Source organism: Hemitrygon akajei, chromosome 3, assembly GCF_048418815.1.
Source record: "Hemitrygon akajei chromosome 3, sHemAka1.3, whole genome shotgun sequence".
Taxonomy (NCBI): Eukaryota; Metazoa; Chordata; class Chondrichthyes; order Myliobatiformes; family Dasyatidae; genus Hemitrygon; species Hemitrygon akajei.
The window spans coordinates 38,354,814-38,377,723 of NC_133126.1; positions in this window are offsets into that span (position 1 = coordinate 38,354,814).

The window sequence follows — 22,910 nt, forward strand, 5'->3', positions numbered from 1 at the left end:
AACCCAAAACTCCTGAACCTCCCGGCTGACTGTGGAACCCGAAACTCCTGAACCTCCCGGCTGACTGTGGAAACCGAAACTCCTGCACCTCCCGGCTGACTGAGGAAACCGAAACTCCTGAACCTCCCGGCTGACTGTGGAACCCGAAACTCCTGAACGTCCTGGCTGACTGTGGAACCCGAAACTCCTGAACGTCCCGGCTGACTGTGGAAACTGAAACTCCTGAACCTCCCGGTTGACTGTGGAACCCGAAACTCCTGCACCTCACAGCGTGGAACCCGAAACTCCTGAACCTCCCGGCTGACTGTGGAACCCGAAACTCCTGAACATCCCGGATGACTGTGGAACCCGAAACTCCTGCACCTCCCGGTGTGGAACCCGAAACTCCTGAACCTCCCGGCTGACTGTTGAACCCGAAACTCCTGAACCTCCCGGCTTACTGTGGAACCCGAAACTCCTGCACCTCCCGGCTGACTGTGGGACCTGAAACTCCGGAACCTCCCGGCTGACTGTGGAACCCGAAACTCCTGCACCTCCCGGCTGACTATGGAACCCGAAACTCCTGAACCTCCCGGCTGACTGTGGAACCCGAAACTCCTGATCTCCCGGCTGACTGTGGAACCCGAAACTCCTGAACCTCCCGGCGTGGAACCCGAAACTCCTGAACCTCCCGGCGTGGAACCCGAAACTCCTGCACCTCCCGGCTGACTGTGGAACCCGAAACTCCTGCACCTCCCAGCGTGGAACCCGAAACTCCTGCACCTCCCAGCGTGGAACCCGAAACTCCTGAACCTCCCGGCTGACTGTGGAAACCGAAACTCCTGCACCTTCCGGCGTTGAACCCAAAACTCTTGTACCTCCCGGCTGACTGTGGAACCCGAAACTCCTGAACCTCCCGGCTGACTGTGGAACCCGAAACTCCTGAACCTCCCAGCTGACTGTGGATCCCGAAACTCCTGCAACTCCCTGCGTGGAACCCGAAACTCCTGAACCTCCCGGCTGACTGTGGAACCCGAAACTCCTGAACCTCCCGGCTGAATGTGAAACCCGAAACTCCTGCACATCCCGGCTGACTGTGGAACCCGAAACTCCTGAACCTCCCGGCTGAATGTGGAACCCGTAACTCCTGCAACTCCCCGCGTGGAACCCGAAACTCCTGAACCTCCCGGCTGACTGTGGAACCCGAAACTCCTGCACCTCCTGGCTGACTGTGGAACCCGAAACTCCTGCAGCTCCGGCTGACTGTGGAAACCGAAACTCCTGAACCTCCCGGCTGACTGTGGAACCCGAAACTCCTGAACCTCCCGGCTGACTGTGGAACCCGAAACTCCTGCACCTCCCGGTGTGGAACCCGAAACTCCTGAACCTCCCGGCTGACTGTTGAACCCGAAACTCCTGAACCTCCCGGCTGACTGTGGAACCCGAAACTCCTGCACCTCCCGGCTGACTGTGGAACCCGAAACTCCTGCACCTCCCGGCTGACTGTGGGACCTGAAACTCCGGAACCTCCCGGCTGACTGTGGAACCCGAAACTCCTGCACCTCCCGGCTGACTATGGAACCCGAAACTCCTGAACCTCCCGGCTGACTGTGGAACCCGAAACTCCTGATCTCCCGGCTGACTGTGGAACCCGAAACTCCTGAACCTCCCGGCGTGGAACCCGAAACTCCTGAACCTCCCGGCGTGGAACCCGAAACTCCCGCACCTCCCGGCTGACTGTGGAACCCGAAACTCCTGCACCTCCCAGCGTGGAACCCGAAACTCCTGAACCTCCCGGCTGACTGTGGAACCCGAAACTCCTGCACCTCCCGGCGTTGAACCCAAAACTCCTGAACCTCCCGGCTGACTGTGGAACCCGAAACTCCTGAACCTCCCGGCTGACTGTGGAAACCGAAACTCCTGCACCTCCCGGCTGACTGAGGAAACCGAAACTCCTGAACCTCCCGGCTGACTGTGGAACCCGAAACTCCTGAACGTCCTGGCTGACTGTGGAACCCGAAACTCCTGAACGTCCCGGCTGACTGTGGAAACTGAAACTCCTGAACCTCCCGGTTGACTGTGGAACCCGAAACTCCTGCACCTCACAGCGTGGAACCCGAAACTCATGAACCTCCCGGCTGACTGTGGAACCCGAAACTCCTGCACCTCCCGGCGTTGAACCCGAAACTCCTGAACCTGCCGGCTGACTGTGGAACCCGAAACTCCTGAACCTCCCGGTGTGGAACCCGAAACTCATGCAACTCCCGGCTGACTGTGGAACCCGAAACTCCTGAACGTCCCGGCTGACTGTGGAACCCGAAACTCCTGAACCTCCCGGCTGACTGTGGAACCCGAAACACCTGCACCTCCCGGCGTGGAACCCGAAACTCCTGAACCTCCCGGCTGACTGTGGAACCCGAAACTCTTGAACCTCCCGGCTGACTGTGGAACCCGAATCTCCTGCACCTCCCAGCTGACTGTGGAACCCGAAACTCCTGAACCTCCCGGCTGACTGTGGAACCCGAAACTCCTGAACCTCCCGGCTGACTGTGGAACCCGAAACTCCTGCACCTCCCGGCGTGGAACCCGAAACTCCTGAACCTCTCGGCTGACTGTGGAACCTGAAACTCCTGAACCTCCCGGCTGACTGTAGAACCCGAAACTCCTGAACCTCCCGGTGTGGAACCCGAAACACCTGCACCTCCCGGCTGACTGTGGAACCCGAAACTCCTGCACCTCCCGGCTGACTGTGGAACCCGAAATTCCTGAACCTCCAAGCTGACTCTGGAACCCGAAACTCCTGCACCTCCCGGAGTGGAACCCGAAACTCCTGAACCTCCCAGCTGACTGTGGAACCCGAAACTCCTGAACCTCCCGGCTGAATGTGGAACCCGAAACTCCTGAACCTCCCGGCTGACTGTGGAACCCGAAACTCCTGAACCTCCCGGCTGACTGTAGAATCCGAAACTCCTGAACCTCCCGGCTGACTGTGGAACCCGAAACTCTTGAACCTCCCGGCTGACTGTGGGACCTGAAACTCCGGAACCTCCCGGCTGACTGTGGAACCCGAAACTCCTGCACCTCCCGGCTGACTATGGAACCCGAAACTCCTGAACCTCCCGGCTGACTGTGGAACCCGAAACTCCTGATCTCCCGGCTGACTGTGGAACCCGAAACTCCTGAACCTCCCGGCGTGGAACCCGAAACTCCCGCACCTCCCGGCTGACTGTGGAACCCGAAACTCCTGCACCTCCCAGCGTGGAACCCGAAACTCCTGAACCTCCCGGCTGACTGTGGAACCCGAAACTCCTGCACCTCCCGGCGTTGAACCCAAAACTCCTGAACCTCCCGGCTGACTGTGGAACCCGAAACTCCTGAACCTCCCGGCTGACTGTGGAAACCGAAACTCCTGCACCTCCCGGCTGACTGTGGAAACCGAAACTCCTGAACCTCCCGGCTGACTGTGGAACCCGAAACTCCTGCACCTCCCGGCTGACTATGGAACCCGAAACTCCTGAACCTCCCGGCTGACTGTGGAACCCGAAACTCCTGATCTCCCGGCTGACTGTGGAACCCGAAACTCCTGAACCTCCCGGCGTGGAACCCGAAACTCCTGAACCTCCCGGCGTGGAACCCGAAACTCCCGCACCTCCCGGCTGACTGTGGAACCCGAAACTCCTGCACCTCCCAGCGTGGAACCCGAAACTCCTGAACCTCCCGGCTGACTGTGGAACCCGAAACTCCTGCACCTCCCGGCGTTGAACCCAAAACTCCTGAACCTCCCGGCTGACTGTGGAACCCGAAACTCCTGAACCTCCCGGCTGACTGTGGAAACCGAAACTCCTGCACCTCCCGGCTGACTGAGGAAACCGAAACTCCTGAACCTCCCGGCTGACTGTGGAACCCGAAACTCCTGCACCTCCTGGCTGACTGTGGAACCCGAAACTCCTGCACCTCCGGCTGACTGTGGAAACCGAAACTCCTGAACCTCCCGGCTGACTGTGGAACCCGAAACTCCTGAACCTCCCGGCTGACTGTGGAACCCGAAACTCCTGCACCTCCCGGTGTGGAACCCGAAACTCCTGAACCTCCCGGCTGACTGTTGAACCCGAAACTCCTGAACCTCCCGGCTGACTGTGGAACCCGAAACTCCTGCACCTCCCGGCTGACTGTGGAACCCGAAACTCCTGCACCTCCCGGCTGACTGTGGGACCTGAAACTCCGGAACCTCCCGGCTGACTGTGGAACCCGAAACTCCTGCACCTCCCGGCTGACTATGGAACCCGAAACTCCTGAACCTCCCGGCTGACTGTGGAACCCGAAACTCCTGATCTCCCGGCTGACTGTGGAACCCGAAACTCCTGAACCTCCCGGCGTGGAACCCGAAACTCCTGAACCTCCCGGCGTGGAACCCGAAACTCCCGCACCTCCCGGCTGACTGTGGAACCCGAAACTCCTGCACCTCCCTGCGTGGAACCCGAAACTCCTGAACCTCCCGGCTGACTGTGGAACCCGAAACTCCTGCACCTCCCGGCGTTGAACCCAAAACTCCTGAACCTCCCGGCTGACTGTGGAACCCGAAACTCCTGAACCTCCCGGCTGACTGTGGAAACCGAAACTCCTGCACCTCCCGGCTGACTGAGGAAACCGAAACTCCTGAACCTCCCGGCTGACTGTGGAACCCGAAACTCCTGAACGTCCTGGCTGACTGTGGAACCCGAAACTCCTGAACGTCCCGGCTGACTGTGGAAACTGAAACTCCTGAACCTCCCGGTTGACTGTGGAACCCGAAACTCCTGCACCTCACAGCGTGGAACCCGAAACTCCTGAACCTCCCGGCTGACTGTGGAACCCGAAACTCCTGAACATCCCGGATGACTGTGGAACCCGAAACTCCTGCACCTCCCGGTGTGGAACCCGAAACTCCTGAACCTCCCGGCTGACTGTTGAACCCGAAACTCCTGAACCTCCCGGCTTACTGTGGAACCCGAAACTCCTGCACCTCCCGGCTGACTGTGGGACCTGAAACTCCGGAACCTCCCGGCTGACTGTGGAACCCGAAACTCCTGCACCTCCCGGCTGACTATGGAACCCGAAACTCCTGAACCTCCCGGCTGACTGTGGAACCCGAAACTCCTGATCTCCCGGCTGACTGTGGAACCCGAAACTCCTGAACCTCCCGGCGTGGAACCCGAAACTCCTGAACCTCCCGGCGTGGAACCCGAAACTCCTGCACCTCCCGGCTGACTGTGGAACCCGAAACTCCTGCACCTCCCAGCGTGGAACCCGAAACTCCTGCACCTCCCAGCGTGGAACCCGAAACTCCTGAACCTCCCGGCTGACTGTGGAAACCGAAACTCCTGCACCTTCCGGCGTTGAACCCAAAACTCTTGTACCTCCCGGCTGACTGTGGAACCCGAAACTCCTGAACCTCCCGGCTGACTGTGGAACCCGAAACTCCTGAACCTCCCAGCTGACTGTGGATCCCGAAACTCCTGCAACTCCCTGCGTGGAACCCGAAACTCCTGAACCTCCCGGCTGACTGTGGAACCCGAAACTCCTGAACCTCCCGGCTGAATGTGAAACCCGAAACTCCTGCACATCCCGGCTGACTGTGGAACCCGAAACTCCTGAACCTCCCGGCTGAATGTGGAACCCGTAACTCCTGCAACTCCCCGCGTGGAACCCGAAACTCCTGAACCTCCCGGCTGACTGTGGAACCCGAAACTCCTGCACCTCCTGGCTGACTGTGGAACCCGAAACTCCTGCAGCTCCGGCTGACTGTGGAAACCGAAACTCCTGAACCTCCCGGCTGACTGTGGAACCCGAAACTCCTGAACCTCCCGGCTGACTGTGGAACCCGAAACTCCTGCACCTCCCGGTGTGGAACCCGAAACTCCTGAACCTCCCGGCTGACTGTTGAACCCGAAACTCCTGAACCTCCCGGCTGACTGTGGAACCCGAAACTCCTGCACCTCCCGGCTGACTGTGGAACCCGAAACTCCTGCACCTCCCGGCTGACTGTGGGACCTGAAACTCCGGAACCTCCCGGCTGACTGTGGAACCCGAAACTCCTGCACCTCCCGGCTGACTATGGAACCCGAAACTCCTGAACCTCCCGGCTGACTGTGGAACCCGAAACTCCTGATCTCCCGGCTGACTGTGGAACCCGAAACTCCTGAACCTCCCGGCGTGGAACCCGAAACTCCTGAACCTCCCGGCGTGGAACCCGAAACTCCCGCACCTCCCGGCTGACTGTGGAACCCGAAACTCCTGCACCTCCCAGCGTGGAACCCGAAACTCCTGAACCTCCCGGCTGACTGTGGAACCCGAAACTCCTGCACCTCCCGGCGTTGAACCCAAAACTCCTGAACCTCCCGGCTGACTGTGGAACCCGAAACTCCTGAACCTCCCGGCTGACTGTGGAAACCGAAACTCCTGCACCTCCCGGCTGACTGAGGAAACCGAAACTCCTGAACCTCCCGGCTGACTGTGGAACCCGAAACTCCTGAACGTCCTGGCTGACTGTGGAACCCGAAACTCCTGAACGTCCCGGCTGACTGTGGAAACTGAAACTCCTGAACCTCCCGGTTGACTGTGGAACCCGAAACTCCTGCACCTCACAGCGTGGAACCCGAAACTCATGAACCTCCCGGCTGACTGTGGAACCCGAAACTCCTGCACCTCCCGGCGTTGAACCCGAAACTCCTGAACCTGCCGGCTGACTGTGGAACCCGAAACTCCTGAACCTCCCGGTGTGGAACCCGAAACTCATGCAACTCCCGGCTGACTGTGGAACCCGAAACTCCTGAACGTCCCGGCTGACTGTGGAACCCGAAACTCCTGAACCTCCCGGCTGACTGTGGAACCCGAAACACCTGCACCTCCCGGCGTGGAACCCGAAACTCCTGAACCTCCCGGCTGACTGTGGAACCCGAAACTCTTGAACCTCCCGGCTGACTGTGGAACCCGAATCTCCTGCACCTCCCAGCTGACTGTGGAACCCGAAACTCCTGAACCTCCCGGCTGACTGTGGAACCCGAAACTCCTGAACCTCCCGGCTGACTGTGGAACCCGAAACTCCTGCACCTCCCGGCGTGGAACCCGAAACTCCTGAACCTCTCGGCTGACTGTGGAACCTGAAACTCCTGAACCTCCCGGCTGACTGTAGAACCCGAAACTCCTGAACCTCCCGGTGTGGAACCCGAAACACCTGCACCTCCCGGCTGACTGTGGAACCCGAAACTCCTGCACCTCCCGGCTGACTGTGGAACCCGAAATTCCTGAACCTCCAAGCTGACTCTGGAACCCGAAACTCCTGCACCTCCCGGAGTGGAACCCGAAACTCCTGAACCTCCCAGCTGACTGTGGAACCCGAAACTCCTGAACCTCCCGGCTGAATGTGGAACCCGAAACTCCTGAACCTCCCGGCTGACTGTGGAACCCGAAACTCCTGAACCTCCCGGCTGACTGTAGAATCCGAAACTCCTGAACCTCCCGGCTGACTGTGGAACCCGAAACTCTTGAACCTCCCGGCTGACTGTGGGACCTGAAACTCCGGAACCTCCCGGCTGACTGTGGAACCCGAAACTCCTGCACCTCCCGGCTGACTATGGAACCCGAAACTCCTGAACCTCCCGGCTGACTGTGGAACCCGAAACTCCTGATCTCCCGGCTGACTGTGGAACCCGAAACTCCTGAACCTCCCGGCGTGGAACCCGAAACTCCCGCACCTCCCGGCTGACTGTGGAACCCGAAACTCCTGCACCTCCCAGCGTGGAACCCGAAACTCCTGAACCTCCCGGCTGACTGTGGAACCCGAAACTCCTGCACCTCCCGGCGTTGAACCCAAAACTCCTGAACCTCCCGGCTGACTGTGGAACCCGAAACTCCTGAACCTCCCGGCTGACTGTGGAAACCGAAACTCCTGCACCTCCCGGCTGACTGTGGAAACCGAAACTCCTGAACCTCCCGGCTGACTGTGGAACCCGAAACTCCTGCACCTCCCGGCTGACTATGGAACCCGAAACTCCTGAACCTCCCGGCTGACTGTGGAACCCGAAACTCCTGATCTCCCGGCTGACTGTGGAACCCGAAACTCCTGAACCTCCCGGCGTGGAACCCGAAACTCCTGAACCTCCCGGCGTGGAACCCGAAACTCCCGCACCTCCCGGCTGACTGTGGAACCCGAAACTCCTGCACCTCCCAGCGTGGAACCCGAAACTCCTGAACCTCCCGGCTGACTGTGGAACCCGAAACTCCTGCACCTCCCGGCGTTGAACCCAAAACTCCTGAACCTCCCGGCTGACTGTGGAACCCGAAACTCCTGAACCTCCCGGCTGACTGTGGAAACCGAAACTCCTGCACCTCCCGGCTGACTGAGGAAACCGAAACTCCTGAACCTCCCGGCTGACTGTGGAACCCGAAACTCCTGAACGTCCTGGCTGACTGTGGAACCCGAAACTCCTGAACGTCCCGGCTGACTGTGGAAACTGAAACTCCTGAACCTCCCGGTTGACTGTGGAACCCGAAACTCCTGCACCTCACAGCGTGGAACCCGAAACTCATGAACCTCCCGGCTGACTGTGGAACCCGAAACTCCTGCACCTCCCGGCGTTGAACCCGAAACTCCTGAACCTGCCGGCTGACTGTGGAACCCGAAACTCCTGAACCTCCCGGTGTGGAACCCGAAACTCATGCAACTCCCGGCTGACTGTGGAACCCGAAACTCCTGAACCTCCCAGCTGACTGTGGATCCCGAAACTCCTGCAACTCCCTGCGTGGAACCCGAAACTCCTGAACCTCCCGGTTGACTGTGGAACCCGAAACTCCTGAACCTCCCGGCTGAATGTGAAACCCGAAACTCCTGCACATCCCGGCTGACTGTGGAACCCGAAACTCCTGAACCTCCCGGCTGAATGTGGAACCCGTAACTCCTGCAACTCCCCGCGTGGAACCCGAAACTCCTGAACCTCCCGGCTGACTGTGGAACCCGAAACTCCTGCACCTCCTGGCTGACTGTGGAACCCGAAACTCCTGCACCTCCGGCTGACTGTGGAAACCGAAACTCCTGAACCTCCCGGCTGACTGTGGAACCCGAAACTCCTGAACCTCCCGGCTGACTGTGGAACCCGAAACTCCTGCACCTCCCGGTGTGGAACCCGAAACTCCTGAACCTCCCGGCTGACTGTTGAACCCGAAACTCCTGAACCTCCCGGCTGACTGTGGAACCCGAAACTCCTGCACCTCCCGGCTGACTGTGGAACCCGAAACTCCTGCACCTCCCGGCTGACTGTGGGACCTGAAACTCCGGAACCTCCCGGCTGACTGTGGAACCCGAAACTCCTGCACCTCCCGGCTGACTATGGAACCCGAAACTCCTGAACCTCCCGGCTGACTGTGGAACCCGAAACTCCTGATCTCCCGGCTGACTGTGGAACCCGAAACTCCTGAACCTCCCGGCGTGGAACCCGAAACTCCTGAACCTCCCGGCGTGGAACCCGAAACTCCCGCACCTCCCGGCTGACTGTGGAACCCGAAACTCCTGCACCTCCCAGCGTGGAACCCGAAACTCCTGAACCTCCCGGCTGACTGTGGAACCCGAAACTCCTGCACCTCCCGGCGTTGAACCCAAAACTCCTGAACCTCCCGGCTGACTGTGGAACCCGAAACTCCTGAACCTCCCGGCTGACTGTGGAAACCGAAACTCCTGCACCTCCCGGCTGACTGAGGAAACCGAAACTCCTGAACCTCCCGGCTGACTGTGGAACCCGAAACTCCTGAACGTCCTGGCTGACTGTGGAACCCGAAACTCCTGAACGTCCCGGCTGACTGTGGAAACTGAAACTCCTGAACCTCCCGGTTGACTGTGGAACCCGAAACTCCTGCACCTCACAGCGTGGAACCCGAAACTCATGAACCTCCCGGCTGACTGTGGAACCCGAAACTCCTGCACCTCCCGGCGTTGAACCCGAAACTCCTGAACCTGCCGGCTGACTGTGGAACCCGAAACTCCTGAACCTCCCGGTGTGGAACCCGAAACTCATGCAACTCCCGGCTGACTGTGGAACCCGAAACTCCTGAACGTCCCGGCTGACTGTGGAACCCGAAACTCCTGAACCTCCCGGCTGACTGTGGAACCCGAAACACCTGCACCTCCCGGCGTGGAACCCGAAACTCCTGAACCTCCCGGCTGACTGTGGAACCCGAAACTCTTGAACCTCCCGGCTGACTGTGGAACCCGAATCTCCTGCACCTCCCAGCTGACTGTGGAACCCGAAACTCCTGAACCTCCCGGCTGACTGTGGAACCCGAAACTCCTGAACCTCCCGGCTGACTGTGGAACCCGAAACTCCTGCACCTCCCGGCGTGGAACCCGAAACTCCTGAACCTCTCGGCTGACTGTGGAACCTGAAACTCCTGAACCTCCCGGCTGACTGTAGAACCCGAAACTCCTGAACCTCCCGGTGTGGAACCCGAAACACCTGCACCTCCCGGCTGACTGTGGAACCCGAAACTCCTGCACCTCCCGGCTGACTGTGGAACCCGAAATTCCTGAACCTCCAAGCTGACTCTGGAACCCGAAACTCCTGCACCTCCCGGAGTGGAACCCGAAACTCCTGAACCTCCCAGCTGACTGTGGAACCCGAAACTCCTGAACCTCCCGGCTGAATGTGGAACCCGAAACTCCTGAACCTCCCGGCTGACTGTGGAACCCGAAACTCCTGAACCTCCCGGCTGACTGTAGAATCCGAAACTCCTGAACCTCCCGGCTGACTGTGGAACCCGAAACTCTTGAACCTCCCGGCTGACTGTGGGACCTGAAACTCCGGAACCTCCCGGCTGACTGTGGAACCCGAAACTCCTGCACCTCCCGGCTGACTATGGAACCCGAAACTCCTGAACCTCCCGGCTGACTGTGGAACCCGAAACTCCTGATCTCCCGGCTGACTGTGGAACCCGAAACTCCTGAACCTCCCGGCGTGGAACCCGAAACTCCCGCACCTCCCGGCTGACTGTGGAACCCGAAACTCCTGCACCTCCCAGCGTGGAACCCGAAACTCCTGAACCTCCCGGCTGACTGTGGAACCCGAAACTCCTGCACCTCCCGGCGTTGAACCCAAAACTCCTGAACCTCCCGGCTGACTGTGGAACCCGAAACTCCTGAACCTCCCGGCTGACTGTGGAAACCGAAACTCCTGCACCTCCCGGCTGACTGTGGAAACCGAAACTCCTGAACCTCCCGGCTGACTGTGGAACCCGAAACTCCTGCACCTCCCGGCTGACTATGGAACCCGAAACTCCTGAACCTCCCGGCTGACTGTGGAACCCGAAACTCCTGATCTCCCGGCTGACTGTGGAACCCGAAACTCCTGAACCTCCCGGCGTGGAACCCGAAACTCCTGAACCTCCCGGCGTGGAACCCGAAACTCCCGCACCTCCCGGCTGACTGTGGAACCCGAAACTCCTGCACCTCCCAGCGTGGAACCCGAAACTCCTGAACCTCCCGGCTGACTGTGGAACCCGAAACTCCTGCACCTCCCGGCGTTGAACCCAAAACTCCTGAACCTCCCGGCTGACTGTGGAACCCGAAACTCCTGAACCTCCCGGCTGACTGTGGAAACCGAAACTCCTGCACCTCCCGGCTGACTGAGGAAACCGAAACTCCTGAACCTCCCGGCTGACTGTGGAACCCGAAACTCCTGAACGTCCTGGCTGACTGTGGAACCCGAAACTCCTGAACGTCCCGGCTGACTGTGGAAACTGAAACTCCTGAACCTCCCGGTTGACTGTGGAACCCGAAACTCCTGCACCTCACAGCGTGGAACCCGAAACTCATGAACCTCCCGGCTGACTGTGGAACCCGAAACTCCTGCACCTCCCGGCGTTGAACCCGAAACTCCTGAACCTGCCGGCTGACTGTGGAACCCGAAACTCCTGAACCTCCCGGTGTGGAACCCGAAACTCATGCAACTCCCGGCTGACTGTGGAACCCGAAACTCCTGAACGTCCCGGCTGACTGTGGAACCCGAAACTCCTGAACCTCCCGGCTGACTGTGGAACCCGAAACACCTGCACCTCCCGGCGTGGAACCCGAAACTCCTGAACCTCCCGGCTGACTGTGGAACCCGAAACTCTTGAACCTCCCGGCTGACTGTGGAACACGAATCTCCTGCACCTCCCAGCTGACTGTGGAACCCGAAACTCCTGAACCTCCCGGCTGACTGTGGAACCCGAAACTCCTGAACCTCCCGGCTGACTGTGGAACCCGAAACTCCTGCACCTCCCGGCGTGGAACCCGAAACTCCTGAACCTCTCGGCTGACTGTGGAACCTGAAACTCCTGAACCTCCCGGCTGACTGTAGAACCCGAAACTCCTGAACCTCCCGGTGTGGAACCCGAAACACCTGCACCTCCCGGCTGACTGTGGAACCCGAAACTCCTGCACCTCCCGGCTGACTGTGGAACCCGAAATTCCTGAACCTCCAAGCTGACTCTGGAACCCGAAACTCCTGCACCTCCCGGAGTGGAACCCGAAACTCCTGAACCTCCCAGCTGACTGTGGAACCCGAAACTCCTGAACCTCCCGGCTGAATGTGGAACCCGAAACTCCTGAACCTCCCGGCTGACTGTGGAACCCGAAACTCCTGAACCTCCCGGCTGACTGTAGAATCCGAAACTCCTGAACCTCCCGGCTGACTGTGGAACCCGAAACTCTTGAACCTCCCGGCTGACTGTGGGACCTGAAACTCCGGAACCTCCCGGCTGACTGTGGAACCCGAAACTCCTGCACCTCCCGGCTGACTATGGAACCCGAAACTCCTGAACCTCCCGGCTGACTGTGGAACCCGAAACTCCTGATCTCCCGGCTGACTGTGGAACCCGAAACTCCTGAACCTCCCGGCGTGGAACCCGAAACTCCCGCACCTCCCGGCTGACTGTGGAACCCGAAACTCCTGCACCTCCCAGCGTGGAACCCGAAACTCCTGAACCTCCCGGCTGACTGTGGAACCCGAAACTCCTGCACCTCCCGGCGTTGAACCCAAAACTCCTGAACCTCCCGGCTGACTGTGGAACCCGAAACTCCTGAACCTCCCGGCTGACTGTGGAAACCGAAACTCCTGCACCTCCCGGCTGACTGAGGAAACCGAAACTCCTGAACCTCCCGGCTGACTGTGGAACCCGAAACTCCTGAACGTCCTGGCTGACTGTGGAACCCGAAACTCCTGAACGTCCCGGCTGACTGTGGAAACTGAAACTCCTGAACCTCCCGGTTGACTGTGGAACCCGAAACTCCTGCACCTCACAGCGTGGAACCCGAAACTCCTGAACCTCCCGGCTGACTGTGGAACCCGAAACTCCTGAACATCCCGGATGACTGTGGAACCCGAAACTCCTGCACCTCCCGGTGTGGAACCCGAAACTCCTGAACCTCCCGGCTGACTGTTGAACCCGAAACTCCTGAACCTCCCGGCTTACTGTGGAACCCGAAACTCCTGCACCTCCCGGCTGACTGTGGGACCTGAAACTCCGGAACCTCCCGGCTGACTGTGGAACCCGAAACTCCTGCACCTCCCGGCTGACTATGGAACCCGAAACTCCTGAACCTCCCGGCTGACTGTGGAACCCGAAACTCCTGATCTCCCGGCTGACTGTGGAACCCGAAACTCCTGAACCTCCCGGCGTGGAACCCGAAACTCATGAACCTCCCGGCGTGGAACCCGAAACTCCTGCACCTCCCGGCTGACTGTGGAACCCGAAACTCCTGCACCTCCCAGCGTGGAACCCGAAACTCCTGAACCTCCCGGCTGACTGTGGAAACCGAAACTCCTGCACCTCCCGGCGTTGAACCCAAAACTCTTGTACCTCCCGGCTGACTGTGGAACCCGAAACTCCTGAACCTCCCGGCTGACTGTGGAACCCGAAACTCCTGAACCTCCCAGCTGACTGTGGATCCCGAAACTCCTGCAACACCCTGCGTGGAACCCGAAACTCCTGAACCTCCCGGCTGACTGTGGAACCCGAAACTCCTGAACCTCCCGGCTGAATGTGAAACCCGAAACTCCTGCACATCCCGGCTGACTGTGGAACCCGAAACTCCTGAACCTCCCGGCTGAATGTGGAACCCGTAACTCCTGCAACTCCCCGCGTGGAACCCGAAACTCCTGAACCTCCCGGCTGACTGTGGAACCCGAAACTCCTGCACCTCCTGGCTGACTGTGGAACCCGAAACTCCTGCACCTCCGGCTGACTGTGGAAACCGAAACTCCTGAACCTCCCGGCTGACTGTGGAACCCGAAACTCCTGAACCTCCCGGCTGACTGTGGAACCCGAAACTCCTGCACCTCCCGGTGTGGAACCCGAAACTCCTGAACCTCCCGGCTGACTGTTGAACCCGAAACTCCTGAACCTCCCGGCTGACTGTGGAACCCGAAACTCCTGCACCTCCCGGCTGACTGTGGAACCCGAAACTCCTGCACCTCCCGGCTGACTGTGGGACCTGAAACTCCGGAACCTCCCGGCTGACTGTGGAACCCGAAACTCCTGCACCTCCCGGCTGACTATGGAACCCGAAACTCCTGAACCTCCCGGCTGACTGTGGAACCCGAAACTCCTGATCTCCCGGCTGACTGTGGAACCCGAAACTCCTGAACCTCCCGGCGTGGAACCCGAAACTCCTGAACCTCCCGGCGTGGAACCCGAAACTCCCGCACCTCCCGGCTGACTGTGGAACCCGAAACTCCTGCACCTCCCAGCGTGGAACCCGAAACTCCTGAACCTCCCGGCTGACTGTGGAACCCGAAACTCCTGCACCTCCCGGCGTTGAACCCAAAACTCCTGAACCTCCCGGCTGACTGTGGAACCCGAAACTCCTGAACCTCCCGGCTGACTGTGGAAACCGAAACTCCTGCACCTCCCGGCTGACTGAGGAAACCGAAACTCCTGAACCTCCGGCTGACTGTGGAACCCGAAACTCCTGAACGTCCTGGCTGACTGTGGAACCCGAAACTCCTGAACGTCCCGGCTGACTGTGGAAACTGAAACTCCTGAACCTCCCGGTTGACTGTGGAACCCGAAACTCCTGCACCTCACAGCGTGGAACCCGAAACTCATGAACCTCCCGGCTGACTGTGGAACCCGAAACTCCTGCACCTCCCGGCGTTGAACCCGAAACTCCTGAACCTGCCGGCTGACTGTGGAACCCGAAACTCCTGAACCTCCCGGTGTGGAACACGAAACTCATGCAACTCCCGGCTGACTGTGGAACCCGAAACTCCTGAACGTCCCGGCTGACTGTGGAACCCGAAACTCCTGAACCTCCCGGCTGACTGTGGAACCCGAAACACCTGCACCTCCCGGCGTGGAACCCGAAACTCCTGAACCTCCCGGCTGACTGTGGAACCCGAAACTCTTGAACCTCCCGGCTGACTGTGGAACCCGAATCTCCTGCACCTCCCAGCTGACTGTGGAACCCGAAACTCCTGAACCTCCCGGCTGACTGTGGAACCCGAAACTCCTGAACCTCCCGGCTGACTGTGGAACCCGAAACTCCTGCACCTCCCGGCGTGGAACCCGAAACTCCTGAACCTCTCGGCTGACTGTGGAACCTGAAACTCCTGAACCTCCCGGCTGACTGTAGAACCCGAAACTCCTGAACCTCCCGGTGTGGAACCCGAAACACCTGCACCTCCCGGCTGACTGTGGAACCCGAAACTCCTGCACCTCACGGCTGACTGTGGAACCCGAAATTCCTGAACCTCCAAGCTGACTCTGGAACCCGAAAATCCTGCACCTCCCGGAGTGGAACCCGAAACTCCTGAACCTCCCAGCTGACTGTGGAATCCGAAAATCCTGAACCTCCCGGCTGAATGTGGAACCCGAAACTCCTGAACCTCCCGGCTGACTGTGGAACCCGAAACTCCTGAACCTCCCGGCTGACTGTAGAATCCGAAACTCCTGAACCTCCCGGCTGACTGTGGAACCCGAAATTCTTGAACCTCCCGGCTGACTGTGGAACCCGAAACTCCTGCAACTCCCAGCTGACTGTGGAACCCGAAACTCCTGAACCTCCCGGCTGACTGTGGAACCTGAAACTCCTGAACCTCCCGGCTGACTGTGGAACCCGAAACTCCTGAACCTCCCGGATGACTGTGGAACCCGAAACTCCTGCACCTCCCGGCGTGGAACCCGAAACTCCTGAACCTCTCGGCTGACTGTGGAACCTGAAACTCCTGAACCTCCCGGCTGACTGTGGAACCCGAAACTCCTGCAACACCCGGCTGACTGTGGAACCCGAAACTCCTGAACCTCCCGGCTGACTGTGGAACCCGAAACTCCTGAACCTCCCGGCTGACTGTGGAACCCGAAACTCCTGCACCTCCCGGCGTGGAACCCGAAACTCCTGAACCTCTCGGCTGACTGTGGAACCTGAAACTCCTGAACCTCCCGGCTGACTGTAGAACCCGAAACTCCTGAACCTCCCGGTGTGGAACCCGAAACACCTGCACCTCCCGGCTGACTGTGGAACCCGAAACTCCTGCACCTCCCGGCTGACTGTGGAACCCGAAATTCCTGAACCTCCAAGCTGACTCTGGAACCCGAAACTCCTGCACCTCCCGGAGTGGAACCCGAAACTCCTGAACCTCCCAGCTGACTGTGGAACCCGAAACTCCTGAACCTCCCGGCTGAATGTGGAACCCGAAACTCCTGAACCTCCCGGCTGACTGTGGAACCCGAAACTCCTGAACCTCCCGGCTGACTGTAGAATCCGAAACTCCTGAACCTCCCGGCTGACTGTGGAACCCGAAACTCTTGAACCTCCCGGCTGACTGTGGGACCTGAAACTCCGGAACCTCCCGGCTGACTGTGGAACCCGAAACTCCTGCACCTCCCGGCTGACTATGGAACCCGAAACTCCTGAACCTCCCGGCTGACTGTGGAACCCGAAACTCCTGATCTCCCGGCTGACTGTGGAACCCGAAACTCCTGAACCTCCCGGCGTGGAACCCGAAACTCCCGCACCTCCCGGCTGACTGTGGAACCCGAAACTCCTGCACCTCCCAGCGTGGAACCCGAAACTCCTGAACCTCCCGGCTGACTGTGGAACCCGAAACTCCTGCACCTCCCGGCGTTGAACCCAAAACTCCTGAACCTCCCGGCTGACTGTGGAACCCGAAACTCCTGAACCTCCCGGCTGACTGTGGAAACCGAAACTCCTGCACCTCCCGGCTGACTGTGGAAACCGAAACTCCTGAACCTCCCGGCTGACTGTGGAACCCGAAGCTCCTGCACCTCCCGGCTGACTATGGAACCCGAAACTCCTGAACCTCCCGGCTGACTGTGGAACCCGAAACTCCTGATCTCCCGGCTGACTGTGGAACCCGAAACTCCTGAACCTCCCGGCGTGGAACCCGAAACTCCTGAACCTCCCGGCGTGGAACCCGAAACTCCCGCACCTCCCGGCTGACTGTGGAACCCGAAACTCCTGCACCTCCCAGCGTGGAACCCGAAACTCCTGAACCTCCCGGCTGACTGTGGAACCCGAAACTCCTGCACCTCCCGGCGTTGAACCCAAAACTCCTGAACCTCCCGGCTGACTGTGGAACCCGAAACTCCTGAACCTCCCGGCTGACTGTGGAAACCGAAACTCCTGCACCTCCCGGCTGACTGAGGAAACCGAAACTCCTGAACCTCCCGGCTGACTGTGGAACCCGAAACTCCTGAACGTCCTGGCTGACTGTGGAACCCGAAACTCCTGAACGTCCCGGCTGACTGTGGAAACTGAAACTCCTGAACCTCCCGGTTGACTGTGGAACCCGAAACTCCTGCACCTCACAGCGTGGAACCCGAAACTCATGAACCTCCCGGCTGACTGTGGAACCCGAAACTCCTGCACCTCCCGGCGTTGAACCCGAAACTCCTGAACCTGCCGGCTGACTGTGGAACCCGAAACTCCTGAACCTCCCGGTGTGGAACCCGAAACTCATGCAACTCCCGGCTGACTGTGGAACCCGAAACTCCTGAACGTCCCGGCTGACTGTGGAACCCGAAACTCCTGAACCTCCCGGCTGACTGTGGAACCCGAAACACCTGCACCTCCCGGCGTGGAACCCGAAACTCCTGAACCTCCCGGCTGACTGTGGAACCCGAAACTCTTGAACCTCCCGGCTGACTGTGGAACCCGAATCTCCTGCACCTCCCAGCTGACTGTGGAACCCGAAACTCCTGAACCTCCCGGCTGACTGTGGAACCCGAAACTCCTGAACCTCCCGGCTGACTGTGGAACCCGAAACTCCTGCACCTCCCGGCGTGGAACCCGAAACTCCTGAACCTCTCGGCTGACTGTGGAACCTGAAACTCCTGAACCTCCCGGCTGACTGTAGAACCCGAAACTCCTGAACCTCCCGGTGTGGAACCCGAAACACCTGCACCTCCCGGCTGACTGTGGAACCCGAAACTCCTGCACCTCCCGGCTGACTGTGGAACCCGAAATTCCTGAACCTCCAAGCTGACTCTGGAACCCGAAACTCCTGCACCTCCCGGAGTGGAACCCGAAACTCCTGAACCTCCCAGCTGACTGTGGAACCCGAAACTCCTGAACCTCCCGGCTGAATGTGGAACCCGAAACTCCTGAACCTCCCGGCTGACTGTGGAACCCGAAACTCCTGAACCTCCCGGCTGACTGTAGAATCCGAAACTCCTGAACCTCCCGGCTGACTGTGGAACCCGAAACTCTTGAACCTCCCGGCTGACTGTGGGACCTGAAACTCCGGAACCTCCCGGCTGACTGTGGAACCCGAAACTCCTGCACCTCCCGGCTGACTATGGAACCCGAAACTCCTGAACCTCCCGGCTGACTGTGGAACCCGAAACTCCTGATCTCCCGGCTGACTGTGGAACCCGAAACTCCTGAACCTCCCGGCGTGGAACCCGAAACTCCCGCACCTCCCGGCTGACTGTGGAACCCGAAACTCCTGCACCTCCCAGCGTGGAACCCGAAACTCCTGAACCTCCCGGCTGACTGTGGAACCCGAAACTCCTGCACCTCCCGGCGTTGAACCCAAAACTCCTGAACCTCCCGGCTGACTGTGGAACCCGAAACTCCTGAACCTCCCGGCTGACTGTGGAAACCGAAACTCCTGCACCTCCCGGCTGACTGAGGAAACCGAAACTCCTGAACCTCCCGGCTGACTGTGGAACCCGAAACTCCTGAACGTCCTGGCTGACTGTGGAACCCGAAACTCCTGAACGTCCCGGCTGACTGTGGAAACTGAAACTCCTGAACCTCCCGGTTGACTGTGGAACCCGAAACTCCTGCACCTCACAGCGTGGAACCCGAAACTCCTGAACCTCCCGGCTGACTGTGGAACCCGAAACTCCTGAACATCCCGGATGACTGTGGAACCCGAAACTCCTGCACCTCCCGGTGTGGAACCCGAAACTCCTGAACCTCCCGGCTGACTGTTGAACCCGAAACTCCTGAACCTCCCGGCTTACTGTGGAACCCGAAACTCCTGCACCTCCCGGCTGACTGTGGGACCTGAAACTCCGGAACCTCCCGGCTGACTGTGGAACCCGAAACTCCTGCACCTCCCGGCTGACTATGGAACCCGAAACTCCTGAACCTCCCGGCTGACTGTGGAACCCGAAACTCCTGATCTCCCGGCTGACTGTGGAACCCGAAACTCCTGAACCTCCCGGCGTGGAACCCGAAACTCATGAACCTCCCGGCGTGGAACCCGAAACTCCTGCACCTCCCGGCTGACTGTGGAACCCGAAACTCCTGCACCTCCCAGCGTGGAACCCGAAACTCCTGAACCTCCCGGCTGACTGTGGAAACCGAAACTCCTGCACCTCCCGGCGTTGAACCCAAAACTCTTGTACCTCCCGGCTGACTGTGGAACCCGAAACTCCTGAACCTCCCGGCTGACTGTGGAACCCGAAACTCCTGAACCTCCCAGCTGACTGTGGATCCCGAAACTCCTGCAACACCCTGCGTGGAACCCGAAACTCCTGAACCTCCCGGCTGACTGTGGAACCCGAAACTCCTGAACCTCCCGGCTGAATGTGAAACCCGAAACTCCTGCACATCCCGGCTGACTGTGGAACCCGAAACTCCTGAACCTCCCGGCTGAATGTGGAACCCGTAACTCCTGCAACTCCCCGCGTGGAACCCGAAACTCCTGAACCTCCCGGCTGACTGTGGAACCCGAAACTCCTGCACCTCCTGGCTGACTGTGGAACCCGAAACTCCTGCACCTCCGGCTGACTGTGGAAACCGAAACTCCTGAACCTCCCGGCTGACTGTGGAACCCGAAACTCCTGAACCTCCCGGCTGACTGTGGAACCCGAAACTCCTGCACCTCCCGGTGTGGAACCCGAAACTCCTGAACCTCCCGGCTGACTGTTGAACCCGAAACTCCTGAACCTCCCGGCTGACTGTGGAACCCGAAACTCCTGCACCTCCCGGCTGACTGTGGAACCCGAAACTCCTGCACCTCCCGGCTGACTGTGGGACCTGAAACTCCGGAACCTCCCGGCTGACTGTGGAACCCGAAACTCCTGCACCTCCCGGCTGACTATGGAACCCGAAACTCCTGAACCTCCCGGCTGACTGTGGAACCCGAAACTCCTGATCTCCCGGCTGACTGTGGAACCCGAAACTCCTGAACCTCCCGGCGTGGAACCCGAAACTCCTGAACCTCCCGGCGTGGAACCCGAAACTCCCGCACCTCCCGGCTGACTGTGGAACCCGAAACTCCTGCACCTCCCAGCGTGGAACCCGAAACTCCTGAACCTCCCGGCTGACTGTGGAACCCGAAACTCCTGCACCTCCCGGCGTTGAACCCAAAACTCCTGAACCTCCCGGCTGACTGTGGAACCCGAAACTCCTGAACCTCCCGGCTGACTGTGGAAACCGAAACTCCTGCACCTCCCGGCTGACTGAGGAAACCGAAACTCCTGAACCTCCGGCTGACTGTGGAACCCGAAACTCCTGAACGTCCTGGCTGACTGTGGAACCCGAAACTCCTGAACGTCCCGGCTGACTGTGGAAACTGAAACTCCTGAACCTCCCGGTTGACTGTGGAACCCGAAACTCCTGCACCTCACAGCGTGGAACCCGAAACTCATGAACCTCCCGGCTGACTGTGGAACCCGAAACTCCTGCACCTCCCGGCGTTGAACCCGAAACTCCTGAACCTGCCGGCTGACTGTGGAACCCGAAACTCCTGAACCTCCCGGTGTGGAACCCGAAACTCATGCAACTCCCGGCTGACTGTGGAACCCGAAACTCCTGAACGTCCCGGCTGACTGTGGAACCCGAAACTCCTGAACCTCCCGGCTGACTGTGGAACCCGAAACACCTGCACCTCCCGGCGTGGAACCCGAAACTCCTGAACCTCCCGGCTGACTGTGGAACCCGAAACTCTTGAACCTCCCGGCTGACTGTGGAACCCGAATCTCCTGCACCTCCCAGCTGACTGTGGAACCCGAAACTCCTGAACCTCCCGGCTGACTGTGGAACCCGAAACTCCTGAACCTCCCGGCTGACTGTGGAACCCGAAACTCCTGCACCTCCCGGCGTGGAACCCGAAACTCCTGAACCTCTCGGCTGACTGTGGAACCTGAAACTCCTGAACCTCCCGGCTGACTGTAGAACCCGAAACTCCTGAACCTCCCGGTGTGGAACCCGAAACACCTGCACCTCCCGGCTGACTGTGGAACCCGAAACTCCTGCACCTCCCGGCTGACTGTGGAACCCGAAATTCCTGAACCTCCAAGCTGACTCTGGAACCCGAAAATCCTGCACCTCCCGGAGTGGAACCCGAAACTCCTGAACCTCCCAGCTGACTGTGGAATCCGAAAATCCTGAACCTCCCGGCTGAATGTGGAACCCGAAACTCCTGAACCTCCCGGCTGACTGTGGAACCCGAAACTCCTGAACCTCCCGGCTGACTGTAGAATCCGAAACTCCTGAACCTCCCGGCTGACTGTGGAACCCGAAATTCTTGAACCTCCCGGCTGACTGTGGAACCCGAAACTCCTGCAACTCCCAGCTGACTGTGGAACCCGAAACTCCTGAACCTCCCGGCTGACTGTGGAACCTGAAACTCCTGAACCTCCCGGCTGACTGTGGAACCCGAAACTCCTGAACCTCCCGGCTGACTGTGGAACCCGAAACTCCTGCACCTCCCGGCGTGGAACCCGAAACTCCTGAACCTCTCGGCTGACTGTGGAACCTGAAACTCCTGAACCTCCCGGCTGACTGTGGAACCCGAAACTCCTGCAACACCCGGCTGACTGTGGAACCCGAAACTCCTGAACCTCCCGGCTGACTGTGGAACCCGAAACTCCTGAACCTCCCGGCTGACTGTGGAACCCGAAACTCCTGCACCTCCCGGCGTGGAACCCGAAACTCCTGAACCTCCCGGCTGACTGTGGAACCCGAAACTCCTGAACCTCCCGGTGTGGAACCCGAAACACCTGCACCTCCCGGCTGACTGTGGAACCCGAAACTCCTGCACCTCCCGGCTGACGGTGGAACCCGAAATTCCTGAACCTCCCAGCTGACTCTGGAACCCGAAACTCCTGCACCTCCCGGCGTGGAACCCGAAACTCCTGAACCTCCCAGCTGACTGTGGATCCCGAAACTCCTGCAACTCCCTGCGTGGAACCCGAAACTCCTGAACCTCCCGGCTGACTGTGGAACCCTAAAGTCCTGCACCTCCCGGCTGACTGTGGAACCCGAAACTCCTGAACCTCCCGGCTGAATGTGGAACCCGAAACTCCTGCACATCCCGGCTGACTGTGGAACCCGAAACTCCTGAACCTCCCGGCTGAATGTGGAACCCGTAACTCCTGCAACTCCCCGCGTGGAACCCGAAACTCCTGAACCTCCCGGCTGACTGTGGAACCCGAAACTCCTGCAC